The sequence below is a fragment of the Dendrobium catenatum genome, unplaced genomic scaffold, assembly GCF_001605985.2.
Source record: "Dendrobium catenatum unplaced genomic scaffold, ASM160598v2 fragScaff_scaffold_231, whole genome shotgun sequence".
In the NCBI taxonomy this organism is placed as follows: Eukaryota; Viridiplantae; Streptophyta; class Magnoliopsida; order Asparagales; family Orchidaceae; genus Dendrobium; species Dendrobium catenatum.
Genome location: NW_021318693.1, coordinates 465260 through 473208, shown reverse-complemented (window position 1 = coordinate 473208; position 7949 = coordinate 465260).

Here is a 7949-nt window from a genome sequence, read left to right as displayed (position 1 = left end):
ATAATCTCTTTTGTTTAAGATCCAAATGTTGTTGGATAAAGTAATAGAATAAAATTAATTATGGATTTTTATGTAAATTATGGATTATAAAAGTAGCATTAGGATGGTGCAATTATGCATGCTCAAGAATGAGATCTTTATTCTTGCCAAGGTGCAACTACTTGCAATACACACACTGCTAATTACAATGACCAGTGCATGGATAAACTATTTTTGTTCATGATTTTATTGTTAATCCACTCATTGTTTGAGCATACTTGTCAATACTAATAGTATACATCATAAAAATTTTGGAAAAAAAATATACCGGGTGAAGATGCATATTGTAGGTCAATTGTTTGCTAGCAAAAAATCAACATCATTCTTCTTCCAAAATACTTACTCTCTAATCTAATATACATGGTACCAAATATTTGTATTTAAGTTCTTATTAGAATTTTAATTAAACATTATGCATTCACGGAAGGCCAAGAAAATACAGTATCATAAGGTGAGCTCGTAAATATACATGGATGCGTGACGGTACACTCTAACGTTCTACAATACGCAACCTGCTAGACCACTCTCCTCCGACTCTCAAGCTTTAATGATAGTGTGTTAGCACCAGTCTACATTGGTCATATAATCTGTCTTATCATGAAAAATGAAAATTGTTGATAATTTAAAATCTTCATTCTTGTAAAGAAGTCTTAAAACCCATAAAGCTGATACTCGAATTTACTGCTTAGAAGATATTTACAAGCTCATGATGATGTAAAAATTAATATATCATCTTATACTATAAAGGTTTGACTAACTTGCAACCTACTAATATTAAGGTTTGAGTGGAAAATGCAAAACATCATTTACTTCATGTTTATTATCAATAACTAGTTTTGCATCTATCATATAGGTTCAAATAGTTGAATTGCATATGTTGTCCTGAAAACCATTCATGACAAGATAAAAAAATTCTCGTGCATTCAAAATTTATCGCTCGAAGAAACTCTTCATTCAAAGTCGACCATATTATGACTAGCGAGGAACTTTACAGTGGCATGTTTTCACCTATAATAAAGCTTTATAGCAAAGTCCTCAGATGCCAACGTTGGCATCAAATAAATATCTATCATCTATTTGTTCTATCATTTTACTCTCTTTAGTAATGTCATATTAAGGCAAAATAAATAGCATTAAATTTATTATTATTTAATTGCTCAATGATAAATTTATTAATAAATAAATTCAATAATTTAAGTAACCCTATAAAAATTTACATGTCAATGCCTTCTTCATCGAGTGTGATTTGCAATGATCAAAATATTTCATTTGATGTTAACACGACTACAATTGAGCAACAATATAAACGCATGCTACACTAGAAGACCACATTTACGGCATAATCTTTACCATTTGGAAATAGAGCCGCAAGGCCCTCTGACTTTATTAAAATTCTGGTAGCTTTATTTTGAATTTTCCAAGAAAATTTTAGAAGTTCCCTCACGAAGAAACGACGAAGAGGTCCAAATCGGTCCAAACAAAAGACCTGCTACAGAGCCAAATATAAAGAATAGGGTACGACAAATTTAAATGATATAATAAAATAAATTAAAACATGAAATGCTATTATGCGCTACTACAATCAATCATCATCATTTCCCAAAAACATTAATAATAAAATGCATCATCAGTTTTTATAAGTAGGGAGTAAATGAGGTAGCCGAGATTTGAGTCGTGAGAAAACTCGAGCTGTATCATCTCTCAAAGATAGGTCGACAGTCTCGCTTGGGCTCGAGTATGCCATTTTTATTCTTAGCTTAAAAAGCATGATCAAGCTGGAGTGATGAAATTAGAGGTTGAAGGCTATATATATATAATATTTTTTTTTTTTGAAGGTTGTATGGCTGCCATTTGCAGTTTTGATTGCCTGCATTAAATGTTAATGATTTTTTTCTTACAAAAAATTATTTACTAGTTTAGATTCTGAGAGTAATTAATTTTTGAAGCTGAAGAGGCCTAGTTTCATTTCAAAACTAGAATTCAAGCTCTTTTAATATTGACTCGAGGCTCGGGGAAACTTGTGACTTGCGAGTGAAGTTCAAACTGGCTCGGCTCATGTACACTTGAGTTAAATTTGAGTCTGACTCGGCCTCATTACACCCCTACGTGTTTAGACAGACTGATCTTTCTTTAAAAAGTATGAAATTGTGTTTTATATTAATTTTATTATATTATATTCTTGAATTGGCCATTCCTCCAAAGTAAGGCAAATGTCAAAGGGTATGTTGCATTGTAAAATACCGGTGGGATAATATTCTTTCTAAGAGAAAAAATACTTAAATAAATTAAATGTAGATATAAAAATCTTAATTAAGATAAAGACGTGATTTTGCATTGGAATTCTATCTCACGATTTATCTTTTATTTTAAAGCTACTTGACATCTCTCATAAGTCTCATTCCTTATTAATACAGAAGATAACTCCGTCCGCTCACTCAAATGCATATGATTTATATAAAGTATTTTTATTATATTATTTAAGGAAGGACATCCCACTAAGGGGCACTCACCCGCATATCATGGGACCGCATCAGGCATACTTCGCCCCAAGAGTACTCAATCACAGGAAGTTTCGACACTCCAGCTAGAGGCCTCGTCGCATTGCCAAAAAAGTGATTCATGTTAATATTGATTAGGGAGCGTTCGATTCATATCCGCTTGTAGCAATGGCGACTGCACCTACCAAGTTCGGTGTCTTACTCTGGACTTTACATTTGTGCGAGATTGACGTACGTAGAGTTACTAATCGTTGCCGGCACTAAGATCGTAGCACAGACCGAGAAATACCGAGCAATAATCGATAATAACGAGAAATATCGCATTATGTGAAGACAAATACCGAGTCGAAATACCAGTAATTAATACCAGAAGAATACCGAGTTTTTTCTAGAACAGACTCGGTATTATTTGGTATTAAATTTCTCGGTATTGGTCTTCTAGCAGTGGCATTCATCGTTTATTATCAAACAATACCTGAGCAAATATGCCGACCAAATACCGAGCAAAAAATCAGAGATAAACACATTCCTTTTTGATGCGCCCGAACGTAATTCACGTCCGGTCAGAGGACGTAATTAAAAGTCTTTTGCTCTGAGGGGACTCTTTCAAAGTCCACCTGAGGCGACTAGCTAGCTAGCTCGGAGCAATGAAGAGGCAACTGCTAGGGGGCTTACTTAAGGGAGCTAGATCAGTTATTATCACCTGAAAAGCTCCCATGAGCAAAGTTGAGAGGTTTGTTCATATGTAGGCCACCGAGACGTTCTACGAGTTAATTTCAATCGTCCTAACCTTACCGCTTAATGATTTATAAGCTCTTCATGTCATGTAGACGATATCATACATCCTCATGATTCATAAGCCCCTGACACCCTTGGTAAAAAAAAAAAATTAGTTTGAATCCTCTAATAAATAATCAGGGTCTTATAATTTAAGCCTATTTTTCAAATCTGCTACCAGACAAAAAAGATAACTCTTAATGCGATAGGCATGAATTAGCACAAATACTAAAACTCAATCAATGCTGCCATGGATCTAAGTTAATAGAATTTGTCTGCCTCAGTGACAGAGTTGAGGATCATCCAAACTTGCTATCAATCTCTATTCTCTTAATCCTATTATCCAATATATTAATCAATGATATAGAACATAATTTTGGTATTTTCACTTAATTTTCTTTCTGACATTTGTCGAGAAGGATTACAGCTACTCAAAGATATAACTGTCAGAAGGCTAAGTCTATCGTTGGGATGCTTTCATTTACAACTTCTCAGAAAGTATTTTTTAGATTAACAATTAAAAATCTTTAACATACTAAAAAACTACTTTCAGAACAATAAAAAAGCCTTGCCATAACATAATTAAGCCTAACTTCATTTTGGGATTCGCTTTCTTTACTGCTTTCTAACAAGTAAGTTTTTTTAGTTTTTTTTTTACTAAAAAGGATTACTTTAAGAGTAGCTAGAAAGCCACCGACAATTGGACACCTGACGGGCTTCGTTTGGACAGCTTTGACTATGATTAACGAGTCAATAGCCAAGTATTAGAAAGCATCAGCACAAAAAGTTGTCCCCAAACTAATACGTCAGATTTTTGGGACAGCTTTTTTTGGCTACTTTCTCTAAAGCCAGCTTTTGGATTACAAACTTTTTAGTTTAAAAAATTTTTGTGTGTGGTAAAAAATTATTTTTGAAAACATAAAAAGTTTTTCCTAAACCAAAACCTAAATTACTTTCACGAGACGACAACATATAATAAGTTTGACTCTGATACATTCTTGGTAAAAAATCACAAACTTGGCCAGCTCGCATTCTAATACAGTATTATCTCTTTGAAAATACATAATTTGCGCAGATTTATACGTGGTTTCGTCATAATAATTTGTGCAGAAAATTCTGTATTTTCTATTATTTCTTATATATGTACGTACAAGATGATTATAAAACTGATCTGTACGCAGCAATACAGGCAAGACACTAGTATGAATACGTAACTTCAACACTAAAAATAAAGCGGCGATACTGTACGTTATGAAGCAACGAAAGGCAGCTGCATTGTTGCTACGCTGCTGGCGCAGCAGGTGACCATTTGCGTCTGATTGTCCGTTCTAAGAGAAATTATTATGCACGGGGATTAATTAGGTGACTGCAGGTTTCGGAGCGTACCCGCGGATAAAAATTTCTTAAGCTAAGTCTCTCTGTGGGTTCGGTCACCCTTTCGTCCCGCCTTCTTCGTTATGACGGATAGCGGAAACCATCTCAAGGTAGAAAGCCTCATAGTCGAAAGCAGTCGGTGGCGGTGACGTGGCAGCGGGACATATCCTCCTCTGAAAGATGCTCCTCTTTCCCTGCATGGTAACCTTATAAAGGCTGCTGCCAGTCAGCTCTTCGATGAACGAGCTCAGCAGGCTGGCGAAAACAAGTGGGAGCTTCACAGGAAAATCATCTTCACATTCCATCACCCTGACGGTTTCATTATCTTTTATTCTTGATAGGGAGAATCGACGTTGAGGCCGCGTTCTTTCCACAGGAAATTCCGGAGATAGATTGACCGCTTGCCTCATCTTTCTTTTTGAAGGAGTGTTGGTTGAAATGGTGATTGAGTATTTTTGACTTGAAGGAATGCGGCGCGTGATGTATTTAGTTATAATGAGTTGAGAGGGACTAAGAATTTATATCAGAGTAATTGCGGCGATTGGTAAAATGGCCGGCACTTGATGACGTATTCAATTGTTTTATTTTTTAAATGTGTGTGTGTGCGAGGTAATTTTAAGGCTAGAAATATGGCGTCGCGCCTAGTCTAGGTAGGTCCTGATTTCCTGCATGGCTTTAATGATCAGTTTCTAAGCCTATGTCTGTTGCACATCTCATCAATGCACTCACCTCCATCTTTTTTTCTCCTTCCTTTTGTTACTTGACTTCAAACTTATCAATCCGACCATACGATCAATTTATTCTTGATAAGCTTACTTTATCTTTTTGTGCCTTCCTTCTAACCAATTCATTTCAGACAATATTATGTCCATTCTTAACCATGCCCTCCACATTCATGTATAACCACACACTAATCATTGCCTTATGCCCAATATAACTTTCTTTGATTCTCGATTAGATATTCGATAATAAAATCCCATTACCAAAACAAATCAATAAAGCACCTTTTTATCCAACCTATTAGACATATTTAATACTTTTAGCTGACACTTACTTTCTTCCTTTACGTGTCTTTGTCACCTATGCCCTAAAAAGATTAGTTTCTAGACCAGTGAGCCATGCTCAAATATCGCAAGTGTAAAAGTCCTATTTAAGTTACCACTTGTAAACATACCATTTGTAGGCTTTTATAAGGGTTCAATTATTTCATCAAAACATTGAACTCTTACTCTTAAAATCTCTTTTCTTGTTTCTACATCATATTCCTTTTCCTCAGAGTTGGACGATCGAGATTAAATATGATACTCTTCTGATTTATAATATAAGAACTCATGCTTGTCGATTGTAGAAGTATAAGATTGAATACTTAAATCCTATGTGTTTTGTGGTGATGTTAACAATTATGTCTCTTAGATACTCTTATTTTATTTGAATAATATTTTTTACTTTGTCTCTTACTCTCTTTTATTTGAACTATTTCCACCTTTTCCCTTAATAGAATGCGCTCCAGCACATCAACTTCCTTGAATTTGTTTTATACATTGTGTACTCCATCAATTATTCTAAAGAACTACACATTACATATTTGGGGATCTAATGTAGACCATCAAGCTTAAAGGGGTAACAATAAAGGGGATCATTAAGTTGAAACATTAGAGACAATGACAAAGATGACTAATTGGCAAGTATATTGTGAGTAGGCATACCACTAGGTGAGGCTTTATCCTTGTTAGATCAACTTTATATTCACAGATGAATGCAGTAAGCTCTTTGAAATAGGATCTTTTTGGCGCAAATGCTAATGTGGGAACTCATAGCAGTCCTTCCACTATTGTTTTCTTCATCTCTAAGTCTACAAATTATTTAGTTATATACTATTATGTGAAAGGGTTAATTGTAAGAAGAATTCCATGATCTCTTATCATTGATCTCCATCTTTTTAACTGTCTTTCTTCTATCTTCATTCCTTACAAAGATTCTGAAAGAGCAAATTTGAAATTTGATTTAGGAAGGTTTTAACTAATATATAAGTTATATATAAGGTTATTTTTGTTCAAAACTTCATTTTACTTATTTAATGCTATTTTAATGTTAATTATATTAAAATTGTTATAGTTATTAATGACTTAATTTTGTCCAAGTAGGGGTCCACTATTCCAGTCTGTACGTATTACATATTTTGTCAATCTTATGTCCAAGTCAAGACAAGTATGACTAATCATCATTTAAAAATCTTGAGGATTATTCCTTCTTTCAATAACTATAATCAATAGAATTAAATGCTTTGAATTTGAAGATGGAATTATGAAGCCTAAAAATTTGAAATATATTTATTATAATGTAACCACCAGTTGGGTTCATTGTCTTCTCCTTATGAGTAATGCTTTTATAATATCATAATATATCTAAATAGAAGAAGCATTAGAATGAAATTTAAATTTATGAGAGAAGTATTTTTTTCTCTCTCTCCATGGAAAACTTAGCATACATCCTTTTCCTCATTTAGGAGATCTAGAACTCCCTCTTTGATGAGATGTTATACATCTTTATCATTTTGTACTCTCTGTTAGTTCCTTGGTGCTAACTCTTCTCCACATTACTCTATACTGACTTAATTTGTGATGTCTTCTTAGCTCTCACACTTTGATAATAATTTATTCATAAAATATCAATCTTCACAAAATCTACTCAAACTTAACATTTAGTATTTCATTACACAACTAAAAGTTAAGATATTATGCAACGCACACACGCAGCGCACGCACACACACACACAATTTATACTTATCATATACCCAACTTAATGCTATCTCTAATACAAATGAACCACTCAAAATAACTCTCAATAAGGAACCCTATTCCACCTCTCATCTATCATTTGAAAGTAAATTTAAAAAATTCCCTCAATCCTAAAATCCTTCCAATAACCCTCATATATTACTAAATCAATAAATCTACTTATCTTAAACCCTTCAATACAAAGTCAACCATAAACCACCTTGTTGAGTCCTAGTGAATAGGTTGATTAAACGCTAAGTTAATTGTCCCAAGCTACCAAGAGGGGGGGCGGGGGGTGAATTGTAGTTAAAAATTTTCTTCCCTCTTTTGATATAATTTAATCAAAATTAAACTTTAATAAATTATTTAATAAAAAGTTTTCTCACCACAAATTTTAAAAACACAAAATTTAAAAAGCAGAAAATAAAAAAAGTAGTAAAAATAAAAAAGACACCACGATTTATTATGTGGTTCGGTCTAAAC